Source organism: Poecilia reticulata, linkage group LG20 (genome assembly GCF_000633615.1).
Source record: "Poecilia reticulata strain Guanapo linkage group LG20, Guppy_female_1.0+MT, whole genome shotgun sequence".
In the NCBI taxonomy this organism is placed as follows: Eukaryota; Metazoa; Chordata; class Actinopteri; order Cyprinodontiformes; family Poeciliidae; genus Poecilia; species Poecilia reticulata.
The window spans coordinates 17252992-17273472 of record NC_024350.1 but is presented as its reverse complement, the minus strand read 5'-3'; the positions used below and the strand labels follow the sequence as shown (position 1 = coordinate 17273472).

The following is a 20481-nucleotide window of genomic DNA, read 5'->3' as shown; positions in this document are numbered from 1 at the left end:
GATACACCAATTAGCAGCCCAGGAAAATAGAAGAAGCAGACAATTGTGTTAATGAATAAATCTCTCAATTTAAAAGCAACATGAAGATTTATGTGGAGGAAATCAGTGAGAAAACTCCCTTCAGATGCCAAACCTGAATCTTAAACCCTGACCTTCCTCCTGGTTCATTGTGCTGACTCAGCTTTCAGTCTGTCAAGAATAATGAAACGTCCCAACAAACACAATAAACCATGATTCAAACTCCCAGCAACAAGAAAGAGCAACAAAGAATGGTGCAAGTGAGGTGAAATTATGGCTTCAAAGAATAGATTAATTACTTGAGGCTCTAAAATGATCAGAGTAACTTCTATGAGACAAAAATGTGGAAAAAGAAACGAAATGGACTTTTAATCTGCCATCAGTTTTCTGCAGTGGCGTATTCTGGCTACTGCAGGTAGAAAAAAGGAGTAAATTTCAGATTTTCTAGATTAATCTCAAATCTCCGAACTCCAAAAGTGGAACATTTGCAATAAAAAACATCAGAAAGTTTGAGATTAATTCAAAATTTACCTTTTCGAACTCAGAAATGTAATTTTTAAAAAAAGAAAATGTCAGATTAATCTCAAAATGAGTACTTTGGCAAAAATGAAGTACATTTTTCCACCTGCAGCGGCCCTAACACGCCGTCGTCGTCGTTTTCTCCCTCATGCCATTTCCTGCAATCAGAACGGTCTTGTTACGCCGCTGAAGAGCAGCGCCGCTGTGTTCTCAGTTTTCCCGCCTTCCTGACCAATCACCAATATATTCATCATTGGTGCACACTTGTTTGTTTACAGGCTGAGGCTGACGTTTTATGGGCATATTCATAGAAGATGACCCTGCGGAGCAGTATAATGAGGGCTATTTCAGTTTGATGGCCAGCCATATGCTTTCAGTCTGGACTGCACCGTGGAGGAGATGCATCAAATGGAAAAGGGAAACAGAATGAGGTGGAGATGCCCATTTTAGGCAGAAATGCTGTTTGAAAATGACTTAAAATATCCTCGTATGAAGAGACTGACAAGTCAGATTTCAGGAGGTTTTCACCCTTTCAAAAAGTTGTAAACATACATTTCCATTATAATTGCTGTTATGAACTTTAGCTGTTACATGTGGAAGAGATTATTAATGAGTTTTTTGTTGTAAAAATAAATATATACATTGGTTTTAATAGGAGATATTTTTTTTACTTGAGATAATGTCAAAAAACGCTTATAGTCGCCCATTTTAAACACTTCAAACACCAAATATACCTTAATATGCATTAATTAGCTCTACCGCAGAACTGAACATTTTCTTTATATCCACTTTTGGGGGTTCAGCCAATCAGCACCAAGGAAAATGATTAGCTTTCCTGTATTGGTTGCTTTCCAACAGCCTGGATGCAAAAACAAAATCTTATTTTTGGTTTAGTTTATAGTGCAAATTTCTTGATACACTTGAAGACAAAACTAACTTAGAAGTAACTTTTCAGTGAAGTAGGAGCTTGTTTTAGGTCAATAATTCCTTAATATTGATGAAACTGGCAGATTAATTCACTTATAACAAAATATTTTCTCATGTAATAAATGAAAGAAATCTGCCTGTGGAACTAGTATTTTTTCTCTTTTCTTTAAATCCACATTAATGATTTTACTAATATGCACCTAAAGCGCAAATAGTATCTGAACTACGACCCCAAATCCCACAGGAGTTGAAAAAAAGGCTTAATATTCAAATACCCTCTCTGCTGCCTGCTGAGGCGTCAGCATGTCATGCTTCAGTCAGAGGCGTCTTCAGATTTATTGCAAGATTGACTGCTACTGGAGGAGCTATAGCATCATCTTCATCTTCGTCTTTCCGCCAGTAGAAACATTTGGTTGTTGTTAACATGTCTGATGTGTAAAAATGTTTCCGTTTTGTTAAAAACACTAACTGATACAATCCAACCCCCCAACCCCCTCATCCCAGAGTAATAACTTTGTGGAAAAACCTTTTTACATAAATCAAATACATACATTTTTATTAGGACTCTGGAGAAATTTTCTATATTGAGGAAATAATTCAGCCATTTCAATCTGGTTTGTTCACAAAAACACAAAATCTTATCAAGTACTTTTAGTAGATTTAGTACAAATGAGGCTAAACTTAAAAGTAACTTTTCAGCAAGTTATAAAGTTATAGTTGAACTGGCAGATTGTACATGGGTTAAATGTCTGATAATAAATGGAACAAATACTTTTTAATCAATATTAAGACAATATTTACTTAAAACAAGCTTGCTGAAGTGTTACTTGTAAGTTAGTTTTGTCTTATTTTAAGGTTACCGAGATATTTTCTTAATAATTTAGACTAAAATGCACAAACTAAAATGCTTTGTAAGATTTATTTATTGTTTTTTTTTGCAGTGTAGGACCAGGAAGGACATTAAAAAATGCAGGTGAGCGACCCTGGAGGACTGGAGTTCGATTTAAGGTGACCCATCCACTTGAACCAGTGGCGAATCTATAATTTCTTACACTCGGTTCTGTTTGGATGGCAGTGTGCTGCCAAGGATTTCAAGGAAAATTCAGAGAAAAACTGATTAAAGAAACCCCAAGTTCGTCTTCAAAGGCCTGGCCACCGCATGCGCTTGAGACAAAAGAAGCATCTCCAACAGTCTCTCCAATTAGGATGTCCCCTGTGACCACAGAGCACAGCCCCGGCTGTGTGTGTGTCTTCAGGGGGTGAAGGGGGTGGGGTGTTAGTTGGCTCTAATCTGCTTGATGATGAAGATCCTCGGTGCTCAGGGGGATCTGATGAAGGAGTCGGGGAAGGGTGGGGGGTGTTGCTCTCCTGCCTTACGCCAATGCAATCACGACCGTCGCTCACCACCGAGCCGGCAGTTCTCCCAGACCCTCCTCACATGTTCTCTCTGCTTCAAACACACACCTCCTCTCTCCTCCTGGCGCACACACACACACTGCCCTGCTCACTCAGCCTCTCTCTCTCTCCCCTCCTCCTCCTCCTCCTCCTCTCCACCATTCGGTCGTCGTTCTGCATCCGCTCGGACGCACTTCACTTTAGGTACAGCTCCTGTGCATTCTCCAGCTCTGCCCTCGTCTCTTGCGGTGCGGTGCGGCGCGTGCGGTCCTGTTATGCTCCAGCTCGCGCTCAAAGTGAACACAGACAGAGCGGGACGATGACTGAAAGGCACCAAAGAGGAAAGCAGGGTGAGAGAAGGAATTAAAGAAAAGGAGTGAAAGGAGAAAGAGGGAGACCGCGTTTGCGTAAAAGGTGGAAGGACAGTTTGATTCAGTGAGAATTTGGATTAAACTGGCTGCTCCTCTGCTTCCTGGTTACCATCACAGGTAAGTGTGTTTTTATATTCTGTTTGTATCACACAGACATTTATTTAATATTCAACAACTCCGCAGCCTAGATGTTCTGTTTGATGAAGTTATTGCTTTAATTTCCTTGCTGTTGCGAGCCTCCGGTGAAGCGGCTGGAGCGTGTGCCCTTCATACTGTTGTAATGCTGTTTAACTTCGAGCATTGCCGCCACTTTCTTCTCTGCCGGGGCTCATAGAGCGAAATGAGGTGGGAGAAAAGCATCAATTAGACACGTGTCGGGATCCGGCGAATGCGCCGACATCAAGTTGTAGGTCTGAGTTTCTTTTTTTGGGTTCATCTGCATATGAAAAGGCTGCGCGGCTTTTTAACTCTGCGCTCAGCTGTGATTATCTCACCACGCTGTGTCAAAAGGTTTTGGCAAGTTGTTCAGAGCTGTGCTTATGACGTGGAGCAGCACAAAAAGAAGTCCCATCTCATCCAATCAGCGCTGAAATGATCTGTTGAAATGTAGGAATTAATACTCCCCTCCAAGTGGAAGATATGACCTTAATGCATCAGACTCTCTTTTCTGGTAACGCAGTTAAGTGTCGAGTTGAAAGACGAACATGATCTACATGCCTGAGAGGATTCCTTTTGTCTGTGGAGTCTTCTTCATGTTTTGGAAGGTGGGAATGTGAAGGAATGTGGCTGTGGTTAAACAACAGGATCACAGATGTCGCCTATAATCCATCATATACTAGCAGCTGTTGATTTAGATAAACAGATTGCAAAGACATCAAAAGACAAAGAGTTGAATTGGCTTGAGAAGGTTCCCCGTCTTCATGCATTACTCTCCACTAATGCAACAACAAGTGTCTATTCTACTAAACTGTTCATCTGTTGATTCTGCAAACCTACAGTAACTCCAACAGACATGCATGTCATTGGTCAGCACTGCAAAAGGATAGTTGTTCTTGTGTGAGAAGACAGAAGAGTTGCTGCATTTCTATTGACTGTAAAACTGCGCAACTTGGAATTACGACAATAAATTTGATTATTAGAAACACAGCAATTTAAAAAAACGTCTTGTGATAAAAACCAGGATGAGGTGGGTTTTCAGCTGCATCCAAATTAGTTTGCATCAGACAAGTCATGTGATCAATAACAGGATATTAGTAAATGACAGGAATTTGGAGGACGGTGGTGCATCATGTTTTTAGTGACTTGTTGCGTAAAACGTATTCACGCGTGATTGTAATTGTGTTTCTTATTGTTTTTGGACATTAGATGTTGACAAAGTTTTACACACATTTGTAATGGAAACGCAGGTTTGGGTTATGCTCGGAAACGAAAGGCTCACAGATGAAACCTTCCTCTGTTGTGATTCAGAAACTGATATTGGAAATAGATCGACACAAAATAAAAATCTCTTGATTCTGCAAATCCATTCAAAGTGCAATGACATTAGATGCGCAGATATTTCAAACAAGCATCATCAACATGGGTTAGTTTGAACTTACTCCACTTTTTGGGACATTTTAGGAAGCATGGCTGACTTTACTTGAGAAGTTTCTTTTTGTTTGGGCCCAGTCTGTTGGTCAATACTGAAAAATGCTATTATGGTGTGAGTTAAGGTTGTAAAATAAAAGGCTTATAGATGTAACTTTATCCGTTACATAGCTGTCAGTTCAGAAGAGCGACATTGGAAATGCATTGACACAAATCTGAAGAGACCTATTGATTGTGCAAACCTGCTGTAAGTTGTGATTACATTAGATATGCATCTCTTCCTGCAAACACGTAGCAGCAACATGGACTGACTTGAACTTAATCCACTTTTTGGGACTTTTTATGCCATATGCATGGCTGATTTTGCTTCAGGGATAATGAAGATCAGTCCCCTCATTTTCTCGGTATTTGCAATGTTTTTCTACTCTACAGAGGTACCATATGCGGCTTTTCAGCGAATCCCATCCTCACTTGCAGATTAGATGAAAAATAAGCCTTTACCCTCCACTGCTTCAGGCAGATCTAATGCACCCTTACTTAAGTGTTTGAGGCGCTCAGTTCTCTTATCAACATTCAGCTGAAAACACCTGCTTTGGAATAATCAAATTATACTCCAAGGAGTCTGCGTCTCGGGAAAAGGAGAAGCCGGACACTTTGAGTACACAGAGGCTACTGTGCAGAAAATGAGCATTCAAGGCATGCAGCCACCGACCACTCAGGTATTATAACTGCATTAGAGAGGGGATAAGTCAAGACACATGCAATATACTTGGAGTTATTAAGAAACGCCAACGCCACTAACCGACTCAGGTGCATATGAAGGCATTAATTTCACCAACTCGATGATTGGAACATGATATTCTCCTGAGATGACCTCCTTTTCCTTGCATGAATAATGGCATTCTGTATTCGTGCCCTCCTCTTGTCTGCGCTGGATAGATGCCAGTCCAGCTAACAGGACAGGATGCAGAATCCCATCACAATGTCAAAAACCCAACAGCTTTACATCAGATTACAGGCGGCCACACACTGCACAGATTTAATCAAATCCAGATTGTTCTGACTTGTTGAGTGAAATGACTTTTAATTATAATTCTGGTTTGTTTTAGGGTATAAAACTACTGCACACCTCCAAAGTGAAATATGTCCTCCAATGCCATCATGGGTCGGGTGTTGTACATCAGCTGCGGCATGCTTAGGCAAAGGAAAAGTCAACTCTGCACTGTGTCCATGTAAATTTAATGGCTAGACTAAGTGCTCTGTGGTAAATTACAGCATACGTCTAGCAAGCTGTCATCGCGTCTTCGGATCTGCTGCTCCGTTTGATTAGAGAGAGCTGTTATTTATAGATAGTCTGCAGGCCTTACCATAAAGCAGAGCCACAGTGATCAGTCATACGGATGTGCCACCTATTGCTGCATTTCTAAGTGCGTGTCCATCAGGAGCCTCGGGGCTCAAATGGAATCAATACTTGAGATTATTTGGAGTCTCCAGACTCTCTTTACCTTGGGCTCTGAATCTCCGCCCCCCACTCAATGGACTCATTTTGACATCATTCCGCTCTAAATGAGGTGTGTCCGAGTGTGTGTGCGTGCACCAAAGCGCATCTGTCGGCGTGCATTACTGTAGCGCCAAAAGATGTAATAAGCTGTCAGAAACTTGCTTCCACACTTTCAAGCATCTGAATGCTAATCAGACAGTGATTTGCTTGTTCTGTCTGTGTGCTCACAGCCAATCTCGGGTGAAACTATTGCATTGTTCCTGTGTAAACGGGCTTCGTGTCAGGCAGCAATTTTTCCCCCACTGTGAGCCACACTCAGGCGAAGACCCCTGCAGACCCCCAAAGACCAGACGCTCCCCGCCTCTCCAGACAATCATCAGCAACAGTCCTAAACATCTCAAATTAAAGTCTTGCAGTGATGGATGACTCTCAATCTCCTGGAGATATTGCACACTCTTCTTGTCTGAATGATGGGCAACTCCTCTCCACTCCACTTAGCAATTATTTATATAGATTTGTCTCTGTTCGTCTGTCGGGTTTTTTCTTCATTTCTTCCTCTGTGTGGTAGAGAAACCCCCCTACAGAGGTAAAAGCTCACAGTTCGTGCAGGCTCTCGTCGGGTAAAGCAAACGAATTGAACTTTCCCTGTGGTGTTCGCATGCCATCTGAAACGGCCGGCGAAAATAGAAGTAGGAAGGATGCGGTTACCTGATGATACCATTTCATATCGAGGACACAACTGTTTTGCCGTGAGAAAAAGACAAAGCGGCGAGCTCGGTATGGTGTTCCATGTAAGATAAAAGGTGAGGCGGCTCCTCTGAGACTCAAACTGCACACTGTCTGAACACTGATTATTACTCACACATGAGCACTGCTGGGGTTTTTATCTCAGAATGCCCACAGTCGGAGGGCTCGAGAAAAACAACATTATTAATCAGACTTCTCAGGTTTTTTTCTCTCTCCTGCAATCCCACTTAAAAACATTGCAGTTCACAACCTTTGAATATTTCAAGGAAACCCCAAGGTGAGGTCAGTTTATGTTTGCCGTTTTTGTTCAATGAGAAGAAAAAAATGCAGCTTGAAACACTTTGAGTCTGAAAATACCTGGATGACCCTTTGTGTTCCTGGGCAGATTTATACGATCCCTTTGAGAGATTCACCAACAAAATAAAGACCAGAATAGTTTTGTAATGGAAACCTTCACCTACTTCTTCCCTGGAAGAGGCTAAGGCTAAACAAAACAGAAGTTCCCCAAAACCTAGACATAGGAGAGATGTTATTGCACTCCAAGCAAATTGAAATTGTGATTGAAGCATCTCCAGAAAGATGCTCATTAATCTCTAAATGTGCTTAAAAGGTGATCAATCTACATGTTCATTACATTTTTTTGTTGTTTCACAAAATCATCCTGAGATCTTGAGATTTTAATCTTTCAAAATGAGCTGTTTTAGGGCGTCATGTCACTTTAAATCCGAATTAGCTGCTGCTGGCCACGCCCCCCAACTCAATGTTTACCCTAACATGTGAAAATGGCTGCAAACAGATGCGCAATCATACAATCATACATCTTTGAAAAGCAGAAGTAGAGCCTCCTGCACAACCAACAAGAATGCAGAAAGTTTTTTCTGGACGGTAAGTCAACAACAAAACACTTGTCTGTTCCAGCAGCCATTATACAGCACTAAAACCAGCTGACCAAACATGCTGGGGCTCAGCTTGGGTTGCTAGGTAACAGGCAGTACCTGCTGATTTGTGGCGTTAGCTTACTGCCAAAAGCAGCTGGGTGGTTTATTTACGCGCTTGGGTTGTTTTTAGAAGCAGAATCCAAAATGTAAGAGCAAAAATGTGCAAAATGTGAATTTGGCATAATAAGTCCCCTGAAAAAAGTCCAGTTTCCAACATTTTTTCGGGGGAAATACAAAAATACTTGTTCTTAAAATGTATTCTCTGTTAGGAGGTAGTGTATGATAACATACCCAACTAGATAATCCCTGTGACTAAAATATGAGGGGTAACTCAGCCACTGTTGGCCAGACAAACAATTAGAAATGCATGTGTGCAACCACGGCCCTTTTCATTTGTGATTCATTGCTTCTGATGTGAAATTGATGCTCTCACTCCTTGGGACTCATCAGAACAATAAACCGCCATCTCTGGCTGGACTCGACTCCATAACCTTAAACACAACCCTGCTGGCCCCCTATTGGCAACTTGGGAAAGATTTCCTGTCACACAGGTGAGTGACTATTAGTTTAGTGACCCTAGAGGTAAAGTGGGATTGTAATGATTTCTAGAGAGGTTGCCGAGGGGCCTTTCATTACTGGGGCTGAGCTGTTCTGCAGGAAAGTGTAAGGTGAAAACAAATATGGAATACTCCCATTTTGGTGAACTGATTAAATTTTGCAGATGACTCCGAGGCCATTAGTGGCTGCTTTTTTCCAGTACAGCCTTGCTGGGTCAATAAATTTTTCATTTAGGCCCGACTCTTCAGAACCTTAATAAGTTTGTGTGGCAGCAGTCCATCAGTTAATCCTTCAGTAATGATGAGAGCTGGCCTGTTATTCACAGAGCTTCATATTAAATCTCCAGCTGACGACTTTTATTATCTTTAAAAGTTACTCATTTACGGTGATATTAGATTAAACTAACACGTCATATTCAGTACATTCAAATTTGACGCTTTTTGTGATTTTAATGCCAAATTGGCATGTTTATCTGAAAGAACCTGGGATTTGTAATCCTGAACCCCCTTTTAACACTACAGATTACCTGGTAACATGGGATTTAACATATGGCCATATGGTCCCATCTTATTGTTGCTAAAAATACACTATAAGATCTAAATCATCTTAAGAAAATACTGCTATGTGTACAAGCACCAAATTATATTAGAATGAATCTGTAAATTGAGTTTCCAAGTGTAAACATTTATTTCCTACATCACTGACCATCAATTAAATAACATAATGGAGATTTTTAGTAAAGCAACTGTAACTTCTACCTTTTCTTTATCACAGTTTGGCAGGATACCTGCTGCAGCATATAGACCATGGAGCTGCAGGAATGTTTGCTCACTAATTTACGACTGTATTAGGGAAATTGTAGACAGAAAAAGGAGAACATTTGTCAAAAAAAATTGAGATTAATCTCAGAAATATTCTAGAAAAAAGTTAGAAAAAACTCAAAAATCTAAAATATTCTAGAACAAAAGCATTAATTTCAGAGTTTCTAAAGTCAAACACTTAACTTTTGAGACAGAAATTTCCAAGAATAATCTAAATATTTCTGAGTTTTTTGGCAGAAATTTATCCCTCTTTGTTTCCATCTACCATCACATTACATGTAGCTCAACCTTCCTGTATTATCAGCCTCAGATACATTTGGGAATACCAAATTAGGATTTATGAGGTAAAGAATAAAATATGCTAAGCAGCTGAAGCCGAGGGAATGTGTACATGAGCAGTTCTTCATACGATTTGTAATATTTGAGCCGTAATCTCAAGGCTGTGTGCACAAGTATGCACAACAGGAGGCTGATCCTGCTGCATCTCATCGTCTCTCTATCATGGCAGATTATCAGGTTTCTGTTTTACTTACAGGATTAGATGTTAGAACAGCAGTAGCTGGCTGCAGCCGGAGCGTAATGCAAATCTCAGCTGGACATAAAATATGAGTCTTCTCCTTTATGCTACTGTTATGCTGTGAGTGTATATTGAAACTCAGCTGTTAGTAATGTCACCCACTGTTCACATGATGGAGGTTCCACTTTGTGACAGCTATAGCGTTATAAGCCATTTGCTGATTTTCACTTGTAGAGTCAGGAGAAAAGTTCTCATTTCAGAGTTATAAGCCAAAAGTAAAGAAGGAAAGTTTGAGTTTTCTCACAAACTACAACCCACAAATCCAATATGGCTGCTTGATGTAAACAAATGACTGGGTAAGTTGGATTCCAGAGGTATTTATTGCTGTTTTTGGGATATTTTGGGCCATAGAAAAGAGAATTCTGATGTTTTTCTCAGAATTCTGACTTTTGATCTCAGAAGATTAAAGTCAGAATTCTGAGAAAAAACTGAAATTATTATTTTTTCAGTGACCCCAGTCTTCTTCCATACATTTTTAACTATCTTTTTCCTGCACTTTCAGTTTTATAGTTTCAAAACGTCTTTCAAGTCTAACAAGGCAACCAAAACAAATTTGTTCATTTGTACGTCAGACAATATTTCTGAGTTCAAGTTGAAACAATTCAGTAAAAACCTGGAATTGAAGGGGAAAATATGAGGCGTCTCATTATTCACACTCTGAATTATAATGTAGCTGCAAGGCTTATACATGTGTTTTTATGCCAAGAGGACAAAAATTTCTAACTACAAATGAGGAAAGAGACTTAAAAAAGAAAAACTGGAGTTCCTTGTTAACCTTTCTGAAAGATTCTGAAATAAATTGCTTTATTTTTTATTGCAAAGTTTGACATCACATCAGTTTGATGGTCACACAGAGTACTGCTGAAAATTTAGTAAATTTACTTACTCTTTGCAGTGTTGGAAGAAAGTAAAAGACGGGAATAAACTGTTTAGCTTCAGTCGCAAGCAGGAAACAAGAGTTAGCTCGCTTCTTTAGCATGCAATTTGAAAATTGACTGGTTTTCCAGGTTGCTGCCATTTCTGGCCCTGCAAAAAACAAAGTATTCTCAGTCCAGCCTCCAGTGCAAATATCTTAATACACTTGAAATAAGACAAAACTAACTTACAAGTAACTTTCCAGAAAGATATTGGAGCTTATTTTAAATAATTCCTTAAATTAATAAACACGTACTAGTTCCATTGACAGATTATTTCACTTATAACAAAACATTTTTCAATTTTTATTCAATATTAAGAATGTATTTACTTAAAATAAACTTCTACGTCTTGATGAAAAGCTACTTGTAAGTTAGTTTTGTCTTATTTTAAGTCCGTTAAGATATCTGCTGTAGAATCTGATCAAAAATACTTGCTAAGATTTTGTGTTTTTGCAGAATGTTCAGCTCTTGGATATTGGATTTTTATTACAGAATTTCTAATCTCTGTCTGCACCAAAAGTAAAATAATTTATAAGTTAATGTATTTTTAAACGTCGAGAACCCCAAGAGGAAAAAAATTAAAATACTTCCAGTTCAGTTTTATCATACAAGTCCAGCAGAAAACTTCAGATTAAAAAAACGGTGAAACTCACTGAGGTGTGGTCTTGGATGAGAGCATAAGGACAAAGAAGCACTTTGCTCTTTTTTCATTCATGCTTATCTTCAGACAAATGCCTTTGTGGGAAATGTCAGTGAGGAGACGGCGGGACATCGTTGTCTGTTTCTCAGCTTGCAGTTCTCCAGAGTGCCGGTCTAACATCAAATTGCCCATTCACCTCCAACGCACCTAAATCACAGTGACTCTTAAGGACATCGTTTTTGTGTACCTGGCTTTCTGACTTAATGGCATAACCATTCGAAGCCAGTTATGCCTTATACAAACCATGAACCCAAGAGGTGATAAAACTCTGCACTTTTTCCATTAAATAGAATAAGAAATCATCCTGACAGACTCTAGATCTTGGCCTGTAGGTGAGGCTTCTTATGAGCGAGACTTCCTCAAGGTCAGCTTGATCAGGCTTCCTTCAACGCGCTACAACGTGATAAATAGGGCGCGATGCACGGGGAGAGAGGAGCAGCAGCAGTGACGATTCACATGGTTAATGAAATGTGTTTACCTGTGAACCAAGATCACACAGAGCTGGAAGTGTTTAAAATTAAAAACTAAAAGTTACTGGGTCCTGTTGCCATTAAATACAGATTGAGACATGAAATTCATTCATGACTAATGAAAGTAAAATTAATAAATTTGTTTGTGGCGCCCTTGTAAGATCAATAATGAATGCAGAGTTGTCCTTTTGTATCCAGTTCATACATAATGTACCATCAGTAAGACTCTCTTAGCTTGTTACTGAGAGCATTTTGTAGTAGAACAGTGATGATGACGTAAATGTCGTTTATGTTTAGCAAATAAAAGGAATTAAAATGCTTTTTTACGCAGATTTCCTCCTTCCAACAATTTTAAGGATTGTTTTTAAATCACACTTTTTTAAATTAGACCAACCTTCTGGTTCTGCTCTGCATCTCCAGAACCAGAACCAAGCATGGAGAAGCAGCATTCAGCTTCCAGAAAACAGAAAAACAGTCGAAACACTGAGTTCCTTTAAATCTAGGCTAGAAGCCCAGCTGTTTAGAGTCACTTTTGAACCATAACAAATAGATAAACATGATTTTAGTGATGGCAAATAAACTTATTTGATTGGTTAATTGTCTCTTATCTTAAGAGATAAACGTTGTAGATGGTCCATTAACTATCGCCATTGCTTCTTCCCAGTCGGCCATGTTTGTTTCCTCTGAAAACTGTTTTTCTGAGAGGTTTTGTGAGATTTTCCGAATGTTGGTGAACCAAACCCGTTAAACCCAAGATTTTTATTTATTTATTTACAGTCATGTAAATTAGCTAACAATTTTAAAATCTTAGTGAAAAAATGAAAAACTTAAATTCTCTGTTTAGAACCAGCTTTTCATTGCATGGACCTGTCAGCCATTAAGTTGCAAATCAAGGTTGCACAAGCGACTTCAAAGCGGCTGTGGCTCAGCAGAGGGCAGCTGTGGGTGGCCATGGTTGCTACCTGGTTACAAGTTGAGGCTTTTCAGCCGTAGCTGGTTTGTCTGGGTTGAGTGTCTCATGTTGGATGGCCTGAGGAAACATCATGAATGATGCCTCCACAGGCTTTGAGATCAGACACATATCAAACATACCTAACAAGAAGGCGACCCTACGATGAAGGAAAAATGGCTTTGATTTGCTGGAGTCTGGATTTTGAGAAATGCAGCGATTTTCTAAAGTATTCACCCCCTGAAGTTGCTCCCATTTACTCACATTCAAATTACAAAATTCAGTCTATTACTGTTCTGCTTGTGTGAGGGCAATTTATTTTTCTTCTGCAAAAAGGCTGAACAGAAGTATTAATTTTCAAGGTTCACCTTTCAGCTGAAGTCTGGAAGGTGAACCTAATATTCAGAATTTAAAAATTTTGCATAACAGGGAGCATTTGTTAAATCTTCAGTCGGTGTGATTCACTTTCACTCTGCTCTGTCAAACTAACCAAACTAATTGAAAAACCTGTCCCCCTCCTCGCCTGTGGGGGCGCTGCACCAAGAACTACTGAAGGAAAAACCATAAAAAACTCTAAGGAAACAAAAACAAAAATGGAGTGGCATCAAAAGTTGCAGGATTTTCTTTCGTATTTTGTAACAGATTATGAGCCATTTCTCCTGCTAGTGCTAGATATATGTGCTTCTTTTGGTTATATTTACCCAGAATGCCCTGGATTATAGACCACTTCCTGCCTTTAGAGTCGTCTCCGGCTCGCTTGGCATTCACATCTGCATTTATACTGCACTGAAGTTCACTTTAAACATAAACCTAGGTTTACAGGTGGACCAGAGTTCACTTCTTTGGTCTGCAGATTTCAATAATGCATTCATACTTGCCCAAATAAAACAAGTTTCCTGCACAAACGAACTGGAGTTGGATTAAAGTGGATTAAACTGGTCTCATGTGAACGCACAGTTAATGAGTAATATACGAACAGTAGAACAAAAACCAGTGTTTTCTGCTTCTTGAAGTTTATTTTAGAATGTATTCAGAAAATGACCCTCTGAAAAACAAAAACTCACCCCAGAGTTTCACCATTATCATGCTGCATCCTGCTTTAAGGCTTAAACTGCTGACGCTGTGTGCAAACAGTCGTAAGCTCACCCAAGCAGACACCTGCATGTTGTTAATGCTTTTACTACCAGCACCCTAAGTAGAATTAAAGTGGAAGCCTCATCATGTTAATGAACTTCCTCTCTCTCAAGGTTCTTCACCTGAGCTCTGAGTAAGACGAAGCTAAACTTAACGCAGCGTCTCTTCTCCCTCGGGGCTCGGTATTTGTCAGTTGTGACCTAGCCGGCTGAGTTTTTCTCATGAGCAAGGGTCTGTTGACTTCATTGTGCTGGAGATAAACAACAACGCGCTCAGTCACCCTTCTGCAAGCAAGGCCTCCGCTCGCCCCATTTCTTATTGTCTACACAATCCACTCGACTGACAGATCTATCTCTCTTATATAGAGCCATAAATCACCCGAGTTATGTGTTGGTGAGCATCTTAACTTAAAATGGGTAAAGTTTTTGGTACAGTAACTTTCAGTGACAAATGGTATTTTTAAACTTCACGGCTAATCCGATTCACCTGCCGTCCAGGACACTTTCTTAATAAATTACCGACTCAAAACTTAAGTCCAAGTGATTAAACTAAAGCTTTTGTAATAAATGTCAGTGATTTATGAGGAATGGTTTATCCTTTACGTCTACAACAACCAAGCAACCCCCAGGAGGGCAGCACTGTGCCCCGAAAGGAGCCGCTAATGACTTCAACAGCACAACAAAGAAACTGGGGGATGCAACAACCTGCAGGCTTCTGCAGGCTTAAAGAGTAAATAAAGCAACATTTAAAGTGCCAAGAGTCTCTGCATACAGCTGTACTCCTTGATCTTCTTTAGCCAAGTCCTAAATAGACCCTTTTAAAAAGTATAAATGTCAAAACCACAAAATTATGGTTTCTAATGAGTCTGTAGCTTAAAATCCTGTTAATCCTAGGAATTATAGAAGCCATGCATTGTGATTGCTGTTAAAAAATATGTTTGAAATGATGTCTTGATATATATCCCAAACCCCAAAACAAGTACATATCTCCAGATAACATGATGAAAAGTAATTCAAGTATTTTAGTGGAAAAGTGCTGATTAAATCTCAAGAAAACAAGAAAATCTACATAAAAAAAAAATCTTGAGGTAACTAGAAAGTATCAGTATCAAAATTGAAGACTGAAGATTAAATATTAATTTAGTTTGCTTGTTTGTTCATGAAACATGATTGAGCGTAGCTCTAAGAATGCTGCCCATTTACCACAAACCTCTAAGTGCAGTTCAAACACGAGGCTATAAGAACATGTTTGGTTTCAACCTGTCGAGACGCCTTTGCTCGTTATCCAAAGAAAAATATGAATAAAACATCCTGCAGATGTTTTGGCTGATATCTGATCACATCTCTGCATGGCTTGCATGATAACCAGGCACAGAAGAATTAAAACACACCAAAAAAATCTGATAAATCATGTTCATTCAAGAAACGCTTGGATGATCTGCTATCTTATCATACGAACATGAATTACATAATTAGCTGCAGCTCTGGGGAAATCATGATTTGATGGTTGAAGCAGCTGGAAAAAGGGCTGCAGCATAGAGAGTCACCACATTAGGCAGATGATGCCTCGCAGTAGCTGCTCATCAAAACCTAATAGTTTCTTCTTTTTCCTCAAAGGAAGTCGATGGGAAGACACATTTTTTGCAATTAAACAGCAGATTCACTCAGATGGTTTTGATATTGGTACACTTTATCATGATACGTCATCCTTCCAACATTTTCTAGTCATTTTGAAGAAGCAGGCGCCGGAATTGGACTTTTATTCATCAGCCATTACTTGCAGGGAAACCTGAGGAGGAAGCATTTATCTGGATATAACGCTGACATGCACCACCCACCGTAAAATGAATACAAACCAAACACACACACACACACATGCACACACCCCCATGGAGACAACATACTCCTTGACAGCAGCAGCCTCCTCCAGCACAACAACGCGCCCCACCAAACTACAAACGCTGCTCAGGAATGACTAGTGCAACACGACGAAGAGCCTGAGGCGCTGACCCAGCTTCCAAACTCCCAAGATCCCAATCTGACGGCATGTTTGTGTAAAAACGGCCCAACTTCCCATCCAATGCTGGGATTATGTAAATAAATACCCACAGATGCTCTGTGACCATTTCCAAGGCAGTGAGGTAGATGGATGTATTCTTTATGAATTAAGTGATTTCAAAATCTTACATTTAACTGGAATAATTGTGATTTCCATCTGTATCAATGTCACAATCAAAACATATTTAGGTTATGGGAGAATAAAACGGATGCAATGCAGTTATTTGTCATGGTATCTTAAGTTAGAGACTCTGTGTTAAAGGAAACCTGGTGAACAAAATTCACATTTTGCACGTTTTTGTCTTTCCATTTAGGTTTCTACTGAAACCGCACAAGTGCTTAAAACAAAAACTTTAACTTATTTTCTGGCAAAAAGTTACTGCTTTTGGATTACTGTAAAAGGAGACATTTCAAAACCTCCAGAAAGTGTGTTTGTTCAGCTGGTTTTACTGTTGTTGGTGCTGTACAATGGCTGCTGGACAAGACAAGTGTTTTGTTGTTGACTTACCCTCCAGAAACCACTTGCTGCATTTGTGTTGGTTGTGTAGGAGACTCCACTTTTGCTTTTTAAAGATATGCGGTTGTATTATTGCCAATCTGTTAGTCATTTTTACGTGCAAGTGTAAACGCTGAGTTGAGGGGGCGTGGCCAGCAGCGGCTTATTTGGATTTAAAGTGACAGGAGGCCCTTAAACAGCTCATTCTCTAGGGATTGAAATCTCATTATGCAAGAAAGATTTTATGCAAAAAACCGTAGTGATCATGTTTTGTACAATTATCCTACCCTGTTGAAGGAGGCATAGTAAGTCATCTTTAACTATAATTCTCTTGGTCAAACTTTATGGTGAAACATTCCTGTCAGAGTGGTTCAGTAAATTTGAACTTCTTGGCATTCCTGTTACTTTAGGAAGGAGAACAAGACGTTCTCAGGTCAGAAGCGATATCCATTGGACTCCTGTCTATTCATGGTTCATTTTTTGGGGGATTTTTCTTCAGGGCATTTCTCCAAATTAGTGTAAAACCTGAAATAACTGAAGCAAAATGCAGCTTGGGAAAGCTGAGAACCAATCCGGGAGCGGCGTTTATTTTCCTTCATGCTGATTGACTCCAACCAATAGTGGAGAAAAGGAAAACCTTCTACTGAGTGCATTTAATGAGCATTATGGTACATTTGGTGTTTGACCTTTTAAAATAGACAGAGGATCTGAAGTAATCTGGGATTCTGGTGCAGAATGATTTCTGCATCAGGGTATTTTAGAAAAACAACAACTTTGCACCAGTTCCCTGCTGTTGATCCATGTATTTCCTGCAGATTCTTAGTCTGTCCATTATGATATTTTTTTAGCAGAAGTATTTTTATTGCAATGTTTCAATGCACTCAGTCATAGGACTTTAACACTTTTCACTACAGCCAATTCTTGACTCCCTGATGAGCCAGAAAAAGTTTCTGAGGTGCAATAATTATTCTTAGCAGAATTTTCTGAGTCTCTTTAATCCAAAACAGCAACTGCATGCTTTTATTTTTAGGGAGCAACACCTGCCAACAGAAAAACTTAAAGCTGCAGTTTGTAACTTTTATAAACAATGTTTTTTCCATGATATCGTCACATTAACTGCATCATATTTTACTGCCAAGACATGATGACTGTCTTAGCAAATATGTAAAAACATAAAGTTGATAAAAGTTACAGCTTTAAAGGACATCTTCTGTTATTTTTCAACAGTCTAGTTTCCTCTTTCACAGTTTTGCTGCTGCTTTTTCTAATGTTACTAAGATGAAATAAAGTTATGAACCATTTTGTGCAACAATACAGTGCAAATGGATTATTCTTGTAAAATAACCTCTGCAGGCTGTTGAAATGGTAACTTCTTCACAACTGTCAAATGTTTTGGCCATAACTCTACAATTGAGAAGAGCAAAAAAGTGTTAACATCCGTTTTATTCTCTCCACACTTTATATTTAATTTCCTCTCACACCAAGAGATACTTCTGAATAAAAGCTTGCTGTGTGTGTGTGTGTGTGTGTGTGCGTGTGTGTGTGCGCTGGAGTTTTGCATCCACTATAAAAGAACAGTTTGTATTTTCAGGCAGCGATTTTCTCATTCTTGAGAAATTCACAGTAATCTGCTCCAGCTTCAACACACATCCTTTCAGAGTTTAGTTGCTAAGTGGAAGTGAAAAAAGTACAGGAGATGAAGAAGTGCAGAATGTGAAGTTATTCATAATCCTTTCACATCATCTCAGCGTTCGACTTCATTTATTCAATATTTCAATGCAACTTCTAGAGAACGAGAAAGAAAAATGAAAAAGAGCAAGAGGGACTTTTAAGGCCACTTCTGTTGCCACGAAGACCAAAGATTTGTTAAAGTTTAGAATGAATAATCCTTTAACGTGGAAGAAATCACTAAAGCTAAGAATGAGGAGCACACAGAAGGAAGACAAAATGCATTTACTGCCAAGAAGAAACGTGAAGAACAATGAAATTATTCATCATTCAGAAGAGCAAAATAAAGTCTGTTCATGTTTTTGTTCTATTTGCAAACCAAAACCTTTGAAATAGTTGAACTGAACATTCCTCCTCTTTTCTTTTCAACTTTTTATTCCTCGTCAGAGTAGAAGATTCTCCTACATCAGTTCGTCTCAACTTTGGCTAAAAATGATAAATGACAAACGAAAGAATTAACAGTTTTTTAGTTTTTCTTTCTTTAACACTGAAACTGAACTTAAATATTAAAAGTACCAGTATTTAAAAAAAATATATATATAAACATCACATATAAGAAAAAAAACCCTGAAATATTCTGGGCCTGTCTCAATAAATTTTGCTGGAAGATAAATTATCCCAGTAATTATTGTGATAAACAATAATATTGTTGTTTTGACACCATTTTCAAGCAACATATGTGCATATATGTGGCATAATGATGCAAATTCACTATTTTAAAGATCTGTAAACTGTAATTTGGAAAAACACTGGAACTGGAAGTTACTTAAAAAAATTATTAAAACTATCAAATAAAAACTGCACACAACTGAAACTATGAATTAAATTGATTATGATGTCTCTAAACAAAATGACCATCAAAATAAAATTTTAATTTATCATGCAATTAACTGACTAATTGCTTATTGTGACTTTCCTAAGTCAGGTTTTCTTAAAAAGTTCCTTTTTTTAAAGGTCATCTAACTTTCGTGGCTCTGCAGGCAAAAATCACCTTTAAACTCAAATTTTTCATTATTATTAATTGAAATTTGGAATCTAGATTAAAAATGTTTATTCCTTTAAAACAAGAATAAAACCGTCGCAGGTAAACTTCCCGACAGAAGGAAACGTTGCATGTAGGGAGCTACATTCCTGTCCTACTTTCTCCTACATTCCTGTCCTATAAAAACAAATTTGTTCCATTCTCTCCCCATCAGCGAGTCATGAAACCCCCGAGTCGCATCCTCAAATATTTTTTTCCTCCTTTTACAAGCCTTTTGTTTGCTGTGCCTTCACGTCCTGACCCAAGGAGACAGAGTCATTACAGAACAGACTCATTCGTAATCCAGGATACTGCTCGCTCATTACTCTCCCTCCCCATGGCCTCTCGTGCGATAACAGTTTGATTAAGGCAGTTATGTCACCTGAGAGGTTGGGAGAGCTTACCTTTTAATATTACCTGGCTGAATCATTATGCCAGCTCTGCTTGAGGCTAATAATGTCGAACTGTGATGCTTGATTACAAAAACCCACGAGTCCTTTGTGACGCAAGGCAGAATAGCTCTCAGAATGACTAAACATTTATCAATAAACAATAAGAATGAATTAAAGTTGCTAAAACCAAAGCGTTGAAGCACCGTTATGTTGGCGACAACTTTTAACACGAGAGCTTGTGGCTTGATTGGCAATTTTATGGTTTGGTAGTGAAATATCACATGGTTCTTTGGGAATTTCATAAAAGGTGTGAGAAACCTCTGGAGAGCAGGACACCAATCATGTTTTAACGGGAAAATTCTCCAATTTATGAACATTTCTAAAAGCATTTTGATGGATTTCTCTGGTTTTCTACAATTATAGATCAAGGTTGGACTTTTTTGTGTCAGATTTGACCAAATACAGTTCCAAGGGTCCCTAACCCTAACCCTAATCAAATTAAAACAATAACATCCTTACAACTAGAGATACTTTATGATAGGTATTTTCTTAGAACCTACATAAAAGAACCACAGACAACGTATATGAATCTTAAAGCTTTTGCAAAAGAGAAGACTCTATCAACTGCTCCTCTGAGCCGTTCACAGAGCGTTCTGAA

General features: G+C 38.9%; 1 protein-coding gene across 1 annotated transcript in view; it reads left to right on the top strand.

Moving 5' to 3' along the window:
* The first annotated feature begins 2882 nt into the window (after positions 1–2882).
* Positions 2883–20481, top strand: part of LOC103456689 (cadherin-12) — a 151306-nt gene continuing 133707 nt past the window's right edge. Inside the window, exon 1 of the mRNA XM_008396402.2 lies at positions 2883–3347. The gene's annotated coding sequence lies outside the window, so the exon portion shown is untranslated. The remainder of the gene's footprint in view (positions 3348–20481) is intronic.